Below are 21461 nucleotides of genomic sequence, written 5' to 3' on the forward strand. Positions count from 1 at the left end.
TATAGCTTCCAGAGTCATAGAAGAGAATATCATAATAAACTAATTCCTTTTTCACTGTGCTATTTAAAACATTCTCTTTTCATCTAGAATGTAGGATTTAAGAATGGCTGTGGTTTTTTACATTATTCTTACTTGGGCTTGGAAAGTCCTTAAACATTACAGATTTATGTCTCTAAGACAGATAAGCCTGTGCTATTTGTTTAAATAGATGAATCACAAGCAATTTTTCTTTTTAAATTCAAATTTGCTTGGTGTGTATTTTTAATTATTACCTTTTTATTCATTTATAATCTAATTGCTAATTGACTGGAAAATACAATCTGTGTTACTTGGTTGTCTTAATATTAATATTTCTCTATAGATTAGTTTAAATATATATATATAATACATACTCTTTATATATTTATTTGGTCAAACTTATCTATTATAGGTCAAAACTATTTAAAAATGTTTGATTAATGAATTTCTGATTTTCTTTATATTTAATGAATATATGATTTTAATCACAGATGTATTTAGGATATATATTTTTAATTTTATATTTATTTGACACATTAACTTTGCATATTTATGACATAGATTTCAATACACATATACAATGTGCAATTATCAAACAAGGAAAATACCATACCCATCATCTCAAACATGCTTTTGTGCTGAGAACATTCAAAATCTTGTTAGATATCTGAAAATATACTGTAAATTATTGTGAACTCTATTCAGCCTATAATTAACTATATTCAGCTCTAGAGCACTGGAAGTCATTCCACCTATCTAGCTGTAACTCTGTATCCATTAACAAACCTCTCCTTATTCACCCTTCCCCTCCACAATTCTCTGTCTCTAATAACCACAATTCTACTCCCTACGTATATGAGCTAAACCGCTTTTAGCTTTCACCTCTGAGCAAGAACATGCATTATTTATCAATCTGGGTCTGACTTATTTTGCTTAACACAATGTCTTCCAGGCTCATTCATGATGCCACAAACAAAAGGATTTCATTCTCTCCTGGTGTTGGGTGCACATATATTGTTATATCTTCTTTCTGAATTGATACCTTTATATTTATAGAATGATCTTCTTTGTCTCTTTTTTATTAACTTAACGTCTGTTTTGTGTGATATAAGCACTCCTGCACACTTTTGGTTTTATTAGCATGAAATATATTTTTCCATCCCTTTGCTTTCAGCCAATGTGATTTTTTACAGATTTAGTGAGGTCATCATAAGCAGCATATAATATTGTCATGTTTTTTTAAAATACACCCAGCCAGTCTACAACTTAGTTAGGGAATTTAATTCATTTACATGCAGGGTTGCTATTGATAAATAAGAAGTTTTAATCCTCTTATCTTTTTCATTGTTTTCTGATTGTTTTATATATCCATTTCATTTCTTCCTCTATTGTCATTTATTTTTGTGGTTTGGCGGTCTTCTGTAGTAATAACATTTTATTCCTTTTCTTTCTCATTTATCTATCTGCTCTGCCAGTGAGTTTTATATTCTTCTGTATTTTCAAGTTAAATATGACTCTTTCACTTCCAGATGTAGGACGGTCTAAAGTATTGCTTGTGTGGCCAACCCACTGTTGATAAATTTCCCCAGTTTTTCTTGTCTGGAAAAGACTTTATTTCTCCTTCATTTCTGAAGAATGAATAAATTCCTGGAAACAAACAACCTCTCAAGACTGAATCAGAAAGAAGTTCAAACCCTAAACAGACCAATAATGAGTTTCAAAACTCAATCAGTAATAAAAGCCTACCAATCAGAAAAGTCCCAGGTCCAGATGGAGCCACAGCCAAATGCTGCAAGACATATAAAGAAGAGCTTGTAGCATTCCTACTGAAACTATTCCAAACAATTGAAGAGGTGGGATTCATCCATAACTCTTTCTATGAGTCCAGCATCATCCAGTTGTCAAAACCTGGCAAACATATAACAAAAAAAGAAAACTTCAGCTGAATATTCTTAATGAATACAGAGGCAAAAATCCTCAACAAAATACTAGCAAACCAAATCTAGCAGCACATGATCAAGTGGGTTTTATACCTGGGATGCAAGGTTGGTTCAATCTACATAAATCAATAAATGTTATTCACCACATAAATGGAAATAGAAACAAAAACTACATGGTCATCTCAATAAATGCCGAAAAATCTATCAGTTAAATTCCACATGCTTTCATCTCAAAATCTTCAACAAACTTGGCATTGAATAAACACACCTTAAAATTATAAAAGCCGTCTGTCACAAAACCACAACCAACAATCTGCTGAATGGGCCAAAGCTGGTATCCCCATTGAGAACCAGAACAAGACAATGATGCTCACTCACCTCTCCTAGCCCTAGCCAGAGCAATTATGTAAGAGAAAGAAATAAAAGACATCCAGACAGGAAGAAAGGAAGTCAAACTATCTCTGTTTATTGTTAATATTGCTCCATACCCAGAAATACCCCCAAAGAGTGTACCCAAAAGCTCCTAGATCTGACCATTTCAGCAAAGTTTCAGTATATAAAAATCAATGTACAAAAAGCAGAAGTATTTTTACGTACCAACATATGTCATTAAGATGGCTATACTGCCCAAAGCAATTTATGGATTCAATGTTATTTCTATAAAATTAAAATTATTTTCTTCACAGAATTAGAAAAAACTACTTTAAAATTCATATAAAACCAAAGAGACCCCATATAGTTAAGACTATCCTAAGAAAAAAGAACAAAGCTGGAGGTCTTGTGCTACCCAACTTCAAACTATACTACAAGGTTACAGTAACCAAAACAGCATGGCACTAGTACAAAAACAAACACATAGACCAATGGAACAGCATAGAGATCTCAGAAGTAAGACTGCACATTTACAACTATTGGATCTACAACAAACCCAACAAAAACAAGCAATGAGGAAAGGATTCCCTGTTTAATAAATGGTGCTGGGATAACTGGCTAGTCATAAGCAGAAAATTGAAACCAGACCCCTTCCTTACACCTTATACAAATGCATAAGGATGGATTAAAGACTTAAATGTAAAACCTCAAGGTATAAGAAACCCTTGAAGAAAATCTAGGCAATACCATTCATGACATAGGCATGGGCAAAGATTTCATGACAAAAACGCCAAAAGCTATTGCAACAAAACCCAAAATTGACAAGTAGGAACTGATTAAACTAAGGAGCTTCTGCACAACAAAAGAAACTGTCATCAGAGTCAACAGACAACCTACAGAATGGGAGAAAAGTTTTGCAATCTATCCATCTGACCAAGATCTAATATATAGAATCTATAAAATGAATTTATAGGAAAGAAACATACAACTCCATTGAAAAGTGGGCAAAGGACAGGAACAGACACTTCTCAAAAGAAGACATTTATGCAGCCAACAAACATATGAAAATATCTCAACATCGCTAATTAGTAGAGAAATACAAATCAAAACCACATTGAGATACCATCTCATGCCAGTCAAAATGGTGATTATTAAAAGCCAAGAAACAATATATGCTGGCAAGGCTGTGGAGAATAAGAAATGCTTTTATGCTATTGGTGGGAATGTAAATTAGTTCAGCCACTGTGGAAGACAGTGTAGCAATTCCTTGAAGATCTAGAACCAGAAATGCCATTTGAACCATCCATCTCATTACTGGATATATACCCCCCAAAATATAAATCAGTATAGTATAAAGATTCATGCACGTGTATGTTCACTGCAGCAGTATTCACAATAGCAAAGACATGGAATCAACTCAAATGCCCATCAATGATAGACTAGATAAAGAAAATGTGGTACATGCACATCCTGAAATACTATGCTGCCATAAAAAGGAATGAGATTACATCCTTTTTGTGATCTCATTGAGGGACATGGATGGAGCTCTATGCCCTTATCCTCGGCAAACTAAAGCAGGAACAGAAAACCAAACGTCACGTGTTCTCACTTACAAGGGAAAGTTGAACAATGGGAACACACAGACACAGGGTGGAAAACAACAGAGATTGGGGCCCGTCAGGATGGGGGGATTTCGTGAGAAGGGAGAGCATCGGGATCAATAGCTAAGGTAGGTGGGGCTTAAAACCTAGGTGATGGGTTGATAGCGGTAGCAAACCACCATGGCACAGGTTTACCTATGTAACAAACGTGTGCATTCTGCACATGTATCCCAGAACTTAAAAGAAAATAAGTATCTAGTTTCCTCTGATGAAGACTATACTGAATTTCTAATTCAGAGCATGAACTGTCTTCCTAATTTCTTTGTACTGTTTATATGTGTTCCCATGTATCTTGCTGAGTTTCCTTAGTATTATTACTTTTATTCCGTTTCAGTCATTTTATGTTTTTCCTTCTTTGTGGATTCTTTTACCGGAGAATTTTCGTGTTCCTTTGGATGTGTCATGTTTCCTGGCTTTATCATGTTGCTGTGCCCCTGCATTGATATCTGCAAATTAAAAGTCAGTTCTTTTAATTGTATGGAGTAGCTTAACGTAGGAAAAGACTTTTTCCTGTAGATATATCTGGAGTGTCAGTTGAGTAGCATGTTTGGCTGTGGTTCAAGGTAGGCCTAGTTGTGCATTCTCAACATAAGGGTTTTTGGCTGTTATCAACATCAGTGGTGCCAGCACGTTCCCCAGTGGCTTAGACTGTAATCGTTTGTGGAGGCTGTGGGATGGTTTGCCTTGCATAGGGATTCTAAGCAGGCCAGTGTTTGGGTGGTTAGGAAGCACGTGCGATTGCACAAAAGCCCCATCACTGGAATGATAGTGGGTCCCAGGCGTACTGTTTTTCAGGCCCCAGAGGGCACATACACACCAATCACAGTGGCAGCAGGCCCCACTGTGACCTGATCCTTGAGTCGCTGGCTGGTACACACTGGCATGCAGTGGTTCCACCTCGGAAAAGCGTGGGGTCAATAGCAGTAATCTGGAGAACGTGTTGTCTCTCTGTGTCCCGGGAGAAGACTCCCTGACGTGCTGGACTGTCTGTTTCCTGGGGCATGGGGCACTACGTGAGCCTGAGTGCCGGAGACATGACTGCGCTGCTGGGTCTAGTTCATGTTTCAACACTGCAGCCCTCTTGGTAGATGCCAGAGGATGTCAGCGGGGCTCCAAAGGTGTAGAGATGCAAGGACTATTGGTCCTGAGGAGAGGGTATCGTTTGGCGGTGGCTGCATTCTGAGAAAGGACACCGGCTGCCGGAGTCTGAGTCTTCAGAGGTTGAGGGGACACAGCATGGATTCTCTGCCTGGGACCATGCAGTCGGTGAACTCCAGCCGCTCCCTGTGATAAGCTGAGGATCTGGGAGGACTGACTTCTCCTGCAGTCGGAATCACAGGCGTCTGGGACGGCAACATGAACAGCTGGGCATCTTTCGTGCACCTCCGCCCCGCGGCGGGACCCCTGTCGTCTCGGAGCTGATCCCTGCTGGCCGCCTTGCTTTCTCACCCTGCTGCCACCTCCTCTCCGTGTCTCAGAGGGTCTATGTCACTTTTTCTTAACTTCAGTGTTTTTCTTTTGTTTCATTTTGTGGGTAGGGGGTGTGAAAAGAAATGTTACTAAGACAACCAAAGGGGGAAAAAAGGACCACCGAAGCCAAAGGCTGGATGAGGACACAGGGATCGGGTCAGCAGCTGCCGTCCCTGCAGAACACAGGGATCGGGTCAGCAGCTGCCGTCCCTGCAGAAAACCCCTTCTCTAGGTGTGGAAGCCCCTCTACCCACTCCAGGGGCCTGAAGCCCCAAACAATCCTGTCGTTTTGCCTCAGAGGGCTTTCCTGTGCCTTCACTCTGCAGGGACGGAGGCTGCGGGCAAAAGGCCGGAGGGGTGGGTGGAAGGAAAGAGGGCCCGGGCGGGGCTTGGAGGTCAGGGATGCCAGGCACTTGGGCCTCAGCGATAGAAGGGTCAGACCAAGTCTGAGGAGTGAGGTCGTGGGCTGGCGTTAGGCTGGACGTGGGCTCAACTGTGTCCTGGGCTGAGCGCTGGGCGCTGGGTCCTCCGTGTGTTTTGGTGATTGCACAGTCAGAATGGGAGTGACCCTGAGACCCAGAGGCCTGGGATGAGCTCAGAGCAACCAGCAGCCACCCCCGTCCCAATGACTCTGTTGAAGGGATGTCCTATTTCACGTTTGGTTGTCTATTTGTTGTTTTAGTCACTCTGTTGAGGAGGTGAGTGCTGAGTGCTTCTGATCCATCACAATCTTAGGAGTAGTTTTCTACTTGTTACTTTTTTCATTTCATAGTACTTTTTGAGCATAAATGTTTCCATTTTAAATTCTGCTTTATTAGATATCAGTAGTCTGGTGCTAGCTTCATTCTTTTAGCATTTTCTTATTTTCTACATTTTCTATACAGATCTTTGTTTCAACGTCTCAATACTACTTTCCTATTAGCTGCTTATTTCTTCAACTAAATCCAGTAAAGCAACTATTCTCCGGCTTACTGCCTAACTTCTGTCTATTAATTACATTTGTTGACTATCCTTCACAAAATTAACATTCCCCCACTCGCTCTGGAACTGTAGTTTGAACAGTTATCTCCAGTAGTAACCACACTTGTTTGTCAATAGGCAAAATAAACAGATAAGCAGCTATCCAAAAGCTTTGTCAGTATAGGCAGATTTGATCATTAAGATTAATGCGTTTTATAAAGAATACAGTTCGATCAAAATGTTTAACCATCCAAGCCTTTAATATAGAGAATATTAATGCTTACTATCCTAACAGGGGATGAATCTGAGCCAGACCACAGCAGCCAGTTCATTGACTTTCTTTTCACTTATCCATAGTCACTCTCTCCCTTTTGAGTTACAGTCAATTTATTTTAAATGTTACCAAAAAATAAGAGGGCTACCTACAAAGATTAGGTACTGTCACGAAAGTGAATCAAAATTTCTTGCCACTTAGAACTGCTATTAAGATTATGAAGCAAAATTATGCACTACATGCCTGTATCAAAACATTGCACATACTCATAAATATATACACTTACTATGTACCAACAAAAATTTAAAAAGTTTAAAAATAAAGAAAACCTTTAAATAATATCTGATCTTTACCTAGACAAATTCATACAGTAAGCTGAAATGTTACATTTTTAAATTTATTTTTCAAGTCACTGCATGAAAGAATTTTTCAGATAAAATATGTTTTGAAGAGCACAAGAAAACACAATAACATTTGGTGAACAATAATTTATTAACTTATAACTTATAAAGCTTTAGAGTGTGTTCAGGTGAGTCTTCCAAGCCAGACTGCCAGGTCATTTCCTGGTTCTCCCACTTACCAGTATGACCCTGAATAAGTTACTCTAATTTTTTGGGCTTCAGTTTCTTTATCTGTATGATTTTTAAAAATATCATTGAATATGTTTCATGGAATTCATTTATTTAAATGATTTTATTGAAGATTTTGAAATAATTATTTCTGTGGTGGTTACCATATAGAGGCTATGTAATTCCATTATTGTTTCTGCATATATCTTTGACATTCTACTATAAAGATGGGCTTTTCCTATCCCTTTCTTTCTTATTTGCTATTTGTTTTATGTGTATGAACACATGCAATTCTACTCTATTCATTGAGTTACAATACATCTCTGTTCATTCACCAATTTTAACCACACAGTGAGATGAAGTCTGTAAGTTTGTTATACATTCTGATGACCTACTTCTTCCGGACTTGGCTGGGAGCCCGGTCGCACTGACTTCTATATCGTGTTGATATGTTAAATTGCCCTTTGAGCCCTTTCTTAATTTCTGGTACAATAAGATGTTCTAGGGTCATCTAACACTTTTGTCCCCTCAACTTGGATCAGTTGTTTCTTCCAGAAGCCCTTGTTCTTTTTAATAGATGGTGAAATTTGGATTCCAAGACATGGGTACTTAGTAATCCAGGTGTTCTCATTGAGGCCAGTGTGCTCAGCATTGAGGTATCACTAGAGAGAGCTAGAAAATCTGTGTGGGTGTATGGGCATGTGTGTAAATACATACACACGCTGTGTATGAAATATATCTGTATATATACATTTGTGTCTATATTTATTTCTATAAGTACTTTTACACATTTATAACCAGAGGTCACAACAAGGTGTACAATTTCTAGTCAGTTCACAAGGTTCATGCCAGGCTTTCCTTTTCCATATTTTCTGCCGTTGAGAAATCTGGCTTTCGTTATTTTCAATATATTGACACATTTGCTCTGCTACTTGTAGGTAGTTGATATCCCACTTCACCAGAGCACCAAGTGTTTCTCTGAAATCTAACCATACCAATTGACACCCTGTTATCTTGGCCATAATCTGTAGGCAGTTCCTAAATATTTTGTAAATTGAAACGGTCCCCAAATATATATTTTTCAGAAATAGATGGGACAAATCCCATCAAAATAAAAAGTTACCTACGGTTGTTGGGGAGTGGTATGGTACATGTGGAGAAACAAGAAAGGAAAAATATAGAGGTTGGAATTCTCTGCATCTACTTGGTATGTCAATTTGACTTGGAACCTTAAACACATAAAAACTATATTTCAAAAAAGGCTATTCATAATTATTAAAATCAAAGTGAAATAACTGAATCAAATTGCATATCAAGTTAGTGGCATAGTTACACAATGATTTTGAAACACAGGGATCCTACTGTAGATTTGCCCTAACAAGAAAAAACTTCAAAAAATATTAAACTGTTCTCTGCAGTTTGTTTTTTTCTGATAGTATGTTAGTTTTATTTTAAGTCTACTCTATGTGTGTGTGTGTGTCTGTGTGTGTGTGTGTGTGTGTGTGTGTGTGTGTGTGTGTGTATGTGCTGTGGGATAAACTGAATAAATAATTGTGTCAGTGTTATTGAAAACTAGAAAAGGGAAAATATAATTGTAAGATGGATGAGTTTAATAACATCTATCTGGCCCTTAATTTGAATTATAAGTATAACTAAGAACTAATAATGTATTTTCTCTCGAAATATGCATATCTTGTAGCTCAGACCACTGAAAAGACCATCTAGGCAACATTTTTCCTAATAAGAATCATAATCTTTTAAAAATTGCTTGATTCCAAGGCTGAGTTAGGAAATGCCCATGGTGAGCATGTGATATGTCACAGTAGAAAACAAGAAAGCTATCAAAACCGCATTTCAAATGGATTTTAGAGCTAACACTTAACTTTTCCTTTATAAAAAATGTGAAAAAATCTATATACAGAAAAGCACACTTTTCAATTAATAAAATTGCTTTCATGATGGTTTAGTGTAAATCCAATTTTTTTCTAAATTAATCTTTATAGTATTTTTCAAATGACATGATATTTTTCTTCTGATGTTTAGATGATTTACCTCTAAAATATAATTATGCTTTATAATAATTTATACAAATTTAGGAATAGACTGTGCATGTGTGTGTGTATGTGTATGTGTGTGTTATACAGGGGAAGATAGGTCCCTGCGTAGTGTTCAGAAAAGCAATATCATTGTGAAGCTAGTTGGTATATAGTGCTTGTCTAGAGAAGGACTCACTCTCAACCTCTGAGTTCTCAGTGAGTGTAAGCAGGCAGGTGCGTCTGAAAAAATCAGCACTGAGAGAAGTTGTGTGTGTAAATAGACAAGCAATATGGCTTCTATGAAAATCTTGTAGATAAAAAACCTATATTTAATGCTTGCTTAGGATGAGAACTGGTTAAAAGCCTAGGGCCTAGCTCCATCAAGAAAACCTTTCTTCTGAAAAGGAGCATCTGAGACTTTACATGCAGATAGTATTTGTGACAAATACGACTAAATTGCAAGATTGTGTTTTTCAATAGAAACATGCATTTTAATGCAAAGCACTGGCATGAACTTCAAACAATTCAGAGATTCAGGAAAATATTGTTTTAATTATATGTAGCTGATTTGATCGTCTTCAGAAGTTTTTGCCGTGATTTACTAGAGAAGGTAAGAACAAAATAAAACTTTTCATCTTCTGCTTTAAATGTGGCTCAGTCTTGTAACTGAAAAAACTTCAAAAGGCATTGTTCAGTGTGATATAGAAAATAAATATTCAGCTGCTCAGTCTCTTTTTTACATATCCTCACTCTGCCCTGGGCTTGTATCCTCTACATGGAAGACGGAAGGAGGAAGTAGAGGAACTTTATTCACCCTGTAATTCCGACCTGGTTAGGTTCTTGACGATTTAAACTGGGTGGCTTTCCCAGGTGCCAGGTGTTGCTGGTGCTACAAGGCTCTGGAATCTGGCTGTGACTTATCTTCCCCAGTTCACGTGGTCTGTTGCAGGCACAGAGCCATTTCATACCACCATTGCACACTTACTTGGAATATTATTTGCCAGAATATCTGCAACCTTTTGTCTACGACCTGAGAAGTGAAAAAAGGCACTACTGGCCGGGCGCAGTGGCTCAAGCCTGTAATCCCAGCACTTTGGGAGGCCGAGGCGGGTGGATCACGAGGTCGACAGATCGAGACCATCCTGGTCATCCTGGTGAAACCCCGTCTCTACTAAAAATACAAAAAATTAGCTGGGCGTGGTGGCGCGTGCCTGTAATCCCAGCTATTCAGGAGGCTGAGGCAGGAGAATTGCCTGATCCCAGGAGGCGGAGGTTGTGGTGAGCCGAGATGGCGCCATTGCACTCCAGCCTGGGTAACAAGAGCGAAACTCCGTCTCAAAAAAAAAAAAAAAAAAGGCACTACTAAGCCTCAGAGTCTCCTTCTGTTATCAACAAGGTGCTTACCTCATACCTGAAGCTGACCCAGGGGTGGCTCTGAGATCATATGTTTTGAGTCCTTAAAATTGTCAGGATGCCCCAGCCCTCAAGCTTCACATAACCCACACTTATCTAGCAGTATTCTCACATTTTGGATGGAGCAGAATTGGAACACACGTGATCACTTTTCTTTTCTGCCTTTTAAAAAACTCTGTTGTAGGCAATGTCTTTCCTTGTTCCGTCTGGCACTTGCTAACATCATTCTTGAAGAAAACAAAAATGAAGGTCAGTCACTTTGTTTATTAGAAATAGAACTAAGTAAAAACAAATGTCAGTCTATTGCTCTTGCATTGAAATTCTCTTTCAGTCAGATGCCTTAATTATGGACACAGGTCTCTTTAAACTCAGGTTCAGAGATAAAAAAAAAAAAATGGGAGGGGGATTCCTTAGATGATACCTGTCTTAGTCAATTTTTGCTGCTATAAAAAATACGCTGATGCTTAAACAGCAAACATTTATTTCTCACAGTTCTGGAGGCTGGGAATTCCAAGACCAAGGTGCCAGAAGGTCTGGAGGTGTCTGGTGAAGACTTGTTTCCAGGTTTGCAGTTGGCTGTCTTCTCACATGGCAGAAAGCAGAGAGAGAGAAAAGCTCTCTTGTGTTTCTTTTTACAAGGCCACTAATCCCGTTTTTGAGGGTTCCACCCAAGACCTAATCATCTCCTAAAAGCCCCTATTGTTATATTGGGGATGAGAGCATTAACACATGAACTTTGGGAGAAGCAGAAACGTTCAGTCTAGAGTAGTATGCTAGCTTGAAAATCTCTTATCCAGTCTTATAACCCAAATTTGACTATGAAAATCATTTTTTTGCCACAGTGATTAATAAGATTTTCTGTTTGTCTCTTGCTTTTTTGTTAGCACACAGCCTTACGGCCCTTCAATGGCTAAAATGCTTTCCCCTAACTAAAAATTTTCTATTTAGCATATTGCAGGGAAATGACACAAATCAGAGAACTATGGAAATTTCAAAGCTCACAGACACTCAAGACAGAATCAGATTTAAGCCCTCTCTCACATATAGGCACATTTCCACGTATTTATTTGTTGTCAAGTAAACAGCATGTAAAAAGTTCAGCATTCTGGTTTGTTAGCCAAGATATAAAAAATGTAAACCTAGAAAATGTTAACAAACTTAATTGATCAAACTATGCTGAATTTGAGATTATTTTTGATATTTTACTATAAATGTAGACTACATAGAATATATGATTGATGCAGCAAGATTAACTGAAGAAAGAATAAAGAAAAATGAACACAAAATAGTTAAAAGTAGTATTGAAAAGGATGAATTTGTCTAATTTCTTTTAAAAATATCTCTGTGTTTGCTAATGGCAGTGAAAAAGAGATTTCAGGTTTTTTAGGTCAGAACGTAAACAAAGTATAATTCTATAAAACGTATGATCATTTATAATTGTGGATGGATAAAGGATAAAATTCTAGAAAGAGTCCTACTCATTAGAAAATGAAGAATTTCAGAAATTAAAGAACTACCAGTAAGGACAATTGCACATTCTAGGTTGATTGTAGCACACTTGCAATAAAGGGACTAACAAGGAAGTTATTTTCTCTTTTTTTATAAAATATAGGGGAAATGCTGTAACTCTTTGTAACCTTTACCAAAGTCACAATTCAAATCACAAACATGAAGAGGAATTGCTAATGAATTTTTGGAATTTAAAGCATTCCGCTATAACTCTCCATAAAAATCAGCTAAAGTACAGGAAAACGAGTTACACTTCCAAGCATTTACCCATGTTATGTAGACACTGTATATTTTAATGTGTTCTGAATATAGACTATGCAGTAACAATTAACACTGTATTTGCAAACTCCATTGATTTGGTCAATAAAGCTATTTAATCATTATGTAAATGACTATCTGCCATAAACAGTACTAAATGCTAGGCCTAGACCTCTGCCCTCAAAGAGTTTATGAATAATAGCAGTGCCATGTACTGTGTAGAGAGCAGTGATTTATTTAAACTAAAGATCTGCTTAAAATGCAGTCTTCAAAATCCGTTACATAGGTAAGAAAATAATTTAGTCTAGCCTAAAAGCTGGTCAAAACCAAATGGGCTACCAAAGCTTTTTTAAAATTAAAAATAAATGTAAGTATTCGGGTATGTCCCCTGAAATTCTCTAAGGTACTTCATGCAACAGGCGACAGGTACAAGGAACTGTAAGGCTCTCAGGAACATACACCACATACATTTCGGTGAGATGCCATATTATATTATTTTATTACCTAAAGACATAAAATATTACATACGGATACAAAAACAGCACCTGCTTTCTGCTAGAATCCTACTTGCAATAAATTTGAGTCTGACAGATGAAGACTAAGGACAAATGTAACGTCTCCAGAATATATAACCAACAGATGTGTGCTGTTCGCCAACCTTTCTATCCCATGAACCTATTCCTTGGCTGTTGAGGTCATCATCTTTTAAAAATAATCACCCATTAAGCATCTGCCTGGAAATTAAAATTATGATTATACAAACATCCAAGTGTTCTAAATTTGGAGAAACTGATGAATATCTGACAACTTTTCAAATATAACTGTAGTCTCACAATAATGAGTTCTACATTTTCAAGGTGAAAACTATTTTATTTCTGCTGTTGCATATGTGATGTAAGAAAGATTTAATTCTTGAATATCCTTGTGATTTAAATATCACTGATTGAACCCAAAGCCTTAAACTTGTTATTATACTCCTAATTTTCCATTTGCAGATCCATTTTTTTTTTAAGAATTAAAAATTCTGATACAGTAGTAGTGTGACCTGAGATGACAGTACCGTTTGAAATTTCTCAGATAGATAAACTCTAAAAGCTTTATTGATATTGCTATTAAGTTCTTAAATTTTTTGTGAGTGGTAATTCAAATAAACGTGAAACCAAAGAAAGGTCAGTATATTAGGGTCTTATAAGGGTGTCTAAAATGATGAGCTTATTCTGAAAGAATACTGTAATCAATTTGTATCACTAAATTCATATTGAAAAAAAGTTTCTTTCGTAATGTTACATGATGGCATTTTGAACATGAACCTCTCTTGGAGAGAGGTAACTACTTCCAGATGTAACATACATCTGGTTAGGAAATGAAATCTTTCTACATACATTTATCAAGACCAAGGCCTTCTATCAACTGGCTCCTATATATACATACCTGTTAATATAGATAAATAAATATTTATATATGTGTGTGTGTGTGTGTGTGTGTGTGTGTGTGTGTGTGTGTATTTGTTGTTTTTGTTTTGAAACAAGGTCTCACTGTCACCCAGGATAGCAAGCAGTGGTACTATCTCACCTCTCTGCAGCCTCCACCTCCCAGGCTCAAGTGATTCTCATGCCTCAGCCTCCGGGACAGCTGGGATTACAAAGGCATGAGCCACCACACCTAGCTATTTTTTAGATATTTTAGTAGAGACAGCATTTCGCTATGTTGGCCAGGCTGGTCTCGAACTCCTGGCCACAAGTGGTCCTCCTGCCTCAGGCTCCCAAAGTGCTGGGTTTACAGACGTGAGCCACAGCTCCCTGTATTTTTCAAGCTTTTCTCTCATTATCACCCAAAATGCCCGTTGCCTTCTACTTACCATCTAACGAAGGGAATGAGTGGTTACTGGTTACTGCATATGATTGCCTGGGGCGTGACCTATGGCTATTAGGCATGTTACCTTTGTGATGATTTGTCTGCCTTTATTTAGTCTTGGGAATAAATGCTAGACAATCAAATTAGCCTAAAGGCATTCTGATGATCTTTCAAACTAGGGTTTCACCTTGCATGAAACTTATTTAAAAATCCAATTTCCTGAAATCTTCACACCCTTCAATTCTAGTATTTTCAGCTGTTTTATAAGCACATGGCATCGAGAACAGTATTAATCATTGATATGCTAATGTAGGATAGGCTACATTAGTTCAGTCTCTGAAACTAGAAATAACAATACTACCATTAAATGATTTTGCATGATTAAAATGTTAGATACAATGCTAAGATCGTTAGATATATTTTATTTTTTATAATGTATCTGTGCAATAGATATTATTATTTCCATTTTATGTACAAAGAAACTGAGACATAGGCCTGGCAGCGTGGCTAACAGTTGTAAGCATCGCACTATAAGAGGCCAAGACCAGAGGATCACCTGAGACCAAGAGTTCGAGACTCACCTGGGAGACATAAGGAAATCTTGTCTCTACTAAAAACAAAACAAAAAAATTAGCCGGGTGAGGTGGAGCATGCCTGTAGCCCCAGCTACTCAGGAGGCTGAGGCACCACTGCACTCCAGCCTGAGCCACAGTGTAAGACCCTGTCTCTGGCGAAAAAGAAAAGAAAAGAAACCAATTCAATCGATTATATATAGTTTAATCCAGTGTGTGCGGTTTAAAAAAATTAAAAAAAAACCCGGATTCATGCTTTTAATCATTTACTGCTACCCTCTACTTTTTTTTTTTTTTTTTTTTTTTTTTTTTTGAGACGCAGTTTCGCTCTTGTTACCCACCCAGTCTGGAGTGCAATGGCGCGATCTCGGCTCACCGCAACCTCCGCCTCCTGGGTTCAGGCAATTCTCCTGCCTCAGCCTCCTGAGTAGCTGGGATTACAGGCACGTGCCACCATGCCCAGCTGATTTTTTGTATTTTTAGTAGAGACGGGGTTTCACCATGTTGACCAGGATGGTCTCGATCTCTCGACCTCGTGATCCACCCGCCTCGGCCTCCCAAAGTGCTGGGATTACAGGTTTGAGCCACCGCGCCCGGCCTACCCTCTACTTTTTAACTTCCATCTTAAGAATACTAAAATTGCTTTTTCTTTTATGCTTATTTAAAAGTTGCTAGTGTTGCCTTAACATTATTTTAGTATTTTTGTAGGATTTTTTTTAGTATCTTTGGAATTGTATTTCCATTGTTATTGTATACATGTTAATTTTCTTCCTCATTTCTTTCTAATACCAGAATTCAACCATTTTGTGATTGTTGTGACCTAAATGTGTCAGTTGATATATGTGACGTTACTTTTATTTTTGATTGGGCTTATATTTAATGATTCAGTTTCACCTTTTTTAAGATTACATTATGTTTCCTGGTAATTTGTATAACCATATTTACACATAAGCACACTAAAAAAAAGCAAGGACTTTACCAATATGCCTATTCAGTCATCACCCATTAAACTCCAGCAATCTAAAGTTAATCATTTTAAATTTATAAATTGTTTAATAAAATGTAGCTATCGCTTGTTGAATGCTTCAAAATTTTAAGTGTTTGTTTATATTGGATTAATTGGTTACCCTTACACAGCAATAAATATTAGCAACCTATTTTCTAGATAAGGAGAATCAGAATTACAAATTTTAAGTAACTTAAAAGATCACAGCCAGTAAGTACCCAAGGTGGAATTGAACCCAGATTAATTTGACTGTGAAATCTATGTCCTTTGCAATACATGGAACTGTCATGCTAATTTTTTTTTGTGTGTGTGTGTGAAAAGATTCTAAGCCTGGCACTAAGAAAATGCAGAATCCCCTGGGTGGACGCAGGGAGGGGCCTGGGCCGGTGTGGGGTCCAGCTGCGCGCTGCACCAGGGGCGCGAACTCTGGAGCAGGCATTTGCAGCTGTGGGCCGCCAGCCAGAAGCAAGCTTTCGGAGCCGAGGGAACCTCAGACACAAGCTGGTCTCCACCCCTAATTTTACGGATGCACAAACCGAGGGAGCTGCGTGACCATAGACAGTGATGTGCTGAGACCCAGCGCCGCCCTCTTTGGAAGCCGGGGCCGTCGTCCGTCCAGCCAGCTGCGCGGGAGAGCCCAGGCGTCCGGATCCAAAGCTTTCCGCGGCTCCGGTGTCCGGTGCCTCCCGAGGCGGGGCTCTGCTCCCATTCCCGGCTTCCGACGGGGAGTGTGTGACCCGCGGCCGTCCCTAAGGCCGGCCAGGAGCCCCTCGCCCTGCTCGGGCCAGCAGAGCCGGCGCGGCCCGGAGGACCGAGAGAACGCAGCGCCGTGGAGAGGCCAGGACGACCCGGTGAACGCTGCGGGGGACCCTGACCCGGCGTGGAGCGACGTTCCCAGGAGGTGGAGCTGACCCCCAAACGGGGGCAAAGCGCGCGATCCCGCCGTTCGTGCTCCCACTGCGCGCGGTCGTGGTGGTGGCCGCCATCCAGTCCGTGCGCTTCCGCGCGGAGAAGAACGGGCAGCTCGTCTACCCGCCGCTCACCGAGGACACGCCCTCGGTGGGCCCGCGCCCCCTGGACTCCGAGCTCAAAACGCTCGTCCGGATCAGCGTCATCGCGGCTGGGACTGTCTCCTTGGTGGCGCTGCTGCAGGCTCCTCCGTGGCCGGTCCATCCTGTCTGCCCTGCTGCTGCTGTCTCTCCTCACCTGAATCTACCCTGGGGAAGTGCTCAAGACCCACGGCGCGGCCGTGGACCACCCTCTTGCTGACCGTCGGGAAGTTCGGGGCGGTGGACATGGTGGGCATCCACGGGCAGGCCCCTGGTGCTGCGGGAGGCCTACCTCGTCGTGATGGCGCCCTTATGGCCTTGGTGGTCATCAAGTACCTCCCAGAGGGATCCGCGTGGGCCATCCTGGGCGCCATCTCTGTGTACGATCTCATGGCCGTGCTGTGTCCCAAAGGGCCTCCGAGAATGCTTGTAGAAACTGCCCCGGAGAGAAACGCGCCCATTCCCTGCCCTGATGTACTTAGCCACCATGGTGTGGACGGTGGGCATGGAGAAGCTGCAGCCCTCCTCTCAGGGTGCCCTCCGGCTGGCTCGCCTACAACCCTGAAATGGAAGAAGGCTCCTATGACAGTTTTGGGGAGCCTTCATACCCTGAAGTCTTTGAGCCTCCCCTGACTGGCTACCCAGGGGAGGAGCTGGAAGAAGAGGAAGAAATGGGCACGAAGCTCGGCCTCGGTCGCTTCATCTTCTAGGGTGTGCCAGTGGGCAAGGCAGCGGCCACGGGCCGCGGGGACTGGAACACCACGCTGGCCTGCTTCGTTGCGATCCTCATTGGCTTGTGTCTGACCTTCATGCTGCTTGCTGTGTTCAAGAAGGCGCTGCCCGCCCTCCCCAACTCCAACACCTTCGGGCTCACCTTCTACTTCTCCGCGGACAACCTGGTGGGCCATTCATGGACACCCTGGCCTTCCATCAGCTCTACATCTGAAGGACGCAGTGCGCCACAGGCTGCAAGCTGCAGGGAATTGACATTGGATGGAGCTGTATCGTTCTACACTCCAGTGCCATATATTTTTAAGACTTTTCTTTCCTTAAAAAAATTTTTTAAAAAGTATGTGTTTACTTGGTGAGGAGGAAGCAGAAAAATAAAAAAAATAAAAAAATAAAAAAAAGAAGATGCAAAATCCCATGAAGCTGGCCCGGGCACGGTGGCTCAAGCCTGTAATCCCAGCACTTCGGGAGGCAGAGGAGGGTGGATCACGAGGTCGAGAGATCGAGACCATCCTGGTCAACATGGTGAAACCCCGTCTCTACTAAAAATACAAAAAATCAGCTGGGCGTGGTGGCGCGTGCCTGTAGTCCCAGCTACTCAGGAGGCTGAGGCAGGAGAATTGCCTGAACTCAGGAGGCGGAGGTTGCGGTGAGCCGAGATCGCGCCATTGCACTCCAGCCTGGGTAACAAGAGCGAAACTCCGTCTCAAAAAAAAAAAAAAATCCCATGAAGTTAAAGTCACTTTCTAGAAATCATCTGATATGACTGATGTCTTCAAAGCAGCCTTGAATATAAAGAAAACTATAGTAAATGTTATAAAATATCACAAAAAGTATCTAAAGAAATTACAATACATGTAAGAATGCATCCATCACTTTTCAGATGACAAGCGAGAGGTCCAAATTTAAGTCTGCATTAGGAAAAAGTGACAGCATCTTTGACAGTGACATTGGTAGACCAAAGGCTTGCTGAGGCTGGCTATCTAGATACCCTATTCTTCCTTTTGGTGTGTGGGACCATTTAAAGACCCAGGTCATTAAAGTAAAAGCCTTCAATATGTCCTGGATTTTACAAACCACAAGGAAAAACTCCAGGAAGGATGAAAAACGTTGAAAAGATTAATTTTTACATCCCATAGAAATCAAGCTGTTTTGACAATGATGGTGTTATTCTGGAATGTATAATTAAATGTAAAATATGAAAATGCTGTTCAGTGGTTGACCAGATAAACTAGAGAGTAGAAGAAAAATTTCATGTTTTTTCTGCCTAAAAGAAAAATATTCTAAATACTTAATATTATTTATCTGTTTATAAGTATAAAAGGTGATTAATAACTAGGATCATAAAGAAAAAGAAATAACTGACCAATTAAAAACATATGCATACTCTACATTTTGGTTACAGTGATGGATGAAAATCCAAATTACAGACAATGCCAATCCTGATGAGAATATGGAGCAACCAGAGCGCTTATTTATTGCTGGTGGAAGTGCAAAATGATAACAGTTGAACGATAGTTTGGCAGTTTTTTACAAAACTAAGCATACTCGTAACATGTGATCCAGTAGTCATGTTCCTTTGCATTTACCCAAATAAGTAAAACAACTGTGTATACACAAAAACCAGCACAGAAATATTTACAGCTTTATTTATAATTGCCAAAAGTTGGAAGCAATCACAATCTCCTTCTATATATTAATAAATAAACTGTTACATCTAGATAGTGGAATATTATTGAGAGCTAAAATAAACGGAAAGCTGTAAGCCATGAAAAGACACAGGAGAAATCTTAAGTGCATATTACTACGTTAGTAAACAAAAAACAAACCAAAAATTTGGTCTTCATAATGATAATAACTTCTAGTGATGATAGACAGTCAATAAAAACATACATAGCTCAACAGAAAGTAAAAAATTATGAATAAAACTTAGGTGTACAATGAAAAAAAAAGAAATTTATTCCTTACCTTATATCACAGAGTTTACTTACCCAAATCTAGATAGTATGACCTACTACATACCTAGGTTATGTGATATAGCCTATTGTTTCCAGTCTATAATCTTATACAGCATCTTACTGTATAGAAGAGTTACAGTGAAAATATAAAAGATTTTAAAAGGTACACCTGTATGGGGCACTTACCATGAATGGATCTTGCAGGAATGAAAATTGCTCTAGATGAGTCAATGGATAAGTGGAGAGAAACTATGATGTCCTAAGACATTACTGTGTACTCCTATACACTTTATAAACACTGCAGTTACATTATCCTAAATGCATTACTTTTTTCTTTCTTTAAGAATAAATTAATCTTAGCCTAATTTAACTTTTTTACTTTATGAACTTTTGAAATTTATTAACTTTTGACTCCTGTAATAAGACTGAACTCAAAACACAAACACATAGTACAACTGCACAATTTTTCAAAGACACAAACACACATGTTATCCTAGGCCTATACAGGGTCAGGATCATCACTATCACAGTCTTCTAGCTCCATGTTTTGTCCCACTGGAAGTTCTCCAGGCATAACATACATGGAGTTGTCATCCCATATCAATGCCTTCTTCTGGAATATCTTCAGAAGTACTGGCCTGAGGTTGTTTTACGGATAACTTTTTCTTTACGTGGGAGTACACTATAATGATAAAACATAAAGTATATACATAAACTAGTAACATAGTTGTTACCATTATCAAGTATTATGTACTGTACATAACTGTACTGCTATAGTTTTTTATGACTGGCAGTACAGTGGATTTGTTTATACCGGCATTACCAAAAACACCTGAGGAATGCTTTGTCACTGGTTAATTTATAAAGAAAAAGAGGTTTAATGAAATCACAGTTCCATGTGGATGGTGAGGTCTCACAACCATGGTGGAAGGCAAAGCAAAGGCACATCTTACATGGCGGCAGGCAAGAAAGCATGTGCAGGGGAAGTCCACTTTATAAAACCATCAAAGCTCATGAGACTTATTCACTATCATGAGAACAGCATGGGAAAGACTCACCTCCATGATTTTATTACCTCCCACTGTGGGAATTATGGGAGCTATAATCCAAGATGAGACCTAAATGGGGATGCAGCCAAACCATATCATTCTGCCCCTGATCCTTCCCAAATCTCATGTCCTTATATTTCAAAACCAATCATGCCTTCCCAACAGTCCCCTAAAGTCTTAACTCATTTCAGCATTAACTCAAAAGTCCACAGTCCAAAGTCTATAACGGCATTAGGCAATATGAATTTTCCAGCTCCATTATAATCTTACAGACCCACTGTCCTATAGCATTTCATCATCAACCAAAGTGTCATTATGTGGCATATGACTGTATGTGTGATGGAAAACTTTGGGTAGAATAAAAGTGGAAGAGAAAAATAATTAGAGATCAATTCCAAACACATTAGGTTTGAGATGTCTTCTAAATATTTAATACAGATGTTAGGTCTGAGAAAAATGACCATTAGATGCATTAATATGGAAGTCACTGGTAATCTTGGTATATTTTAGTTAAGTGGTGGGAACAAAAATCTAATTGAAATAGGTTTAAAAGATATATGAAGAGAGGTACTTCTGCTTCCAGTCAAGACAGAGTAACAAGGAATGGGTTGACCCCAAATTTAAACAATTAAAACTTGACAAAATAACATGAAAAAAAAAATGCTTCTCAAGACACTTGACAGAAGACAAGAAAGGACAAGGAACAAGAAATAAACAAGGTTTGTTTTGCCATTTTACTGTCTGAAGAAATTTACAAGTTGTTA

General features: G+C 39.3%; 1 pseudogene; it reads left to right on the forward strand.

The window, feature by feature from the left end:
* The first annotated feature begins 5598 nt into the window (after positions 1-5598).
* Positions 5599-17907, forward strand: LOC101042788 (presenilin-2 pseudogene; annotated as a pseudogene).
* Positions 17908-21461: the final 3554 nt, after the last annotated feature.

The sequence above is a fragment of the Saimiri boliviensis genome, chromosome 18, assembly GCF_048565385.1.
Source record: "Saimiri boliviensis isolate mSaiBol1 chromosome 18, mSaiBol1.pri, whole genome shotgun sequence".
Classification (NCBI taxonomy): Eukaryota; Metazoa; Chordata; class Mammalia; order Primates; family Cebidae; genus Saimiri; species Saimiri boliviensis.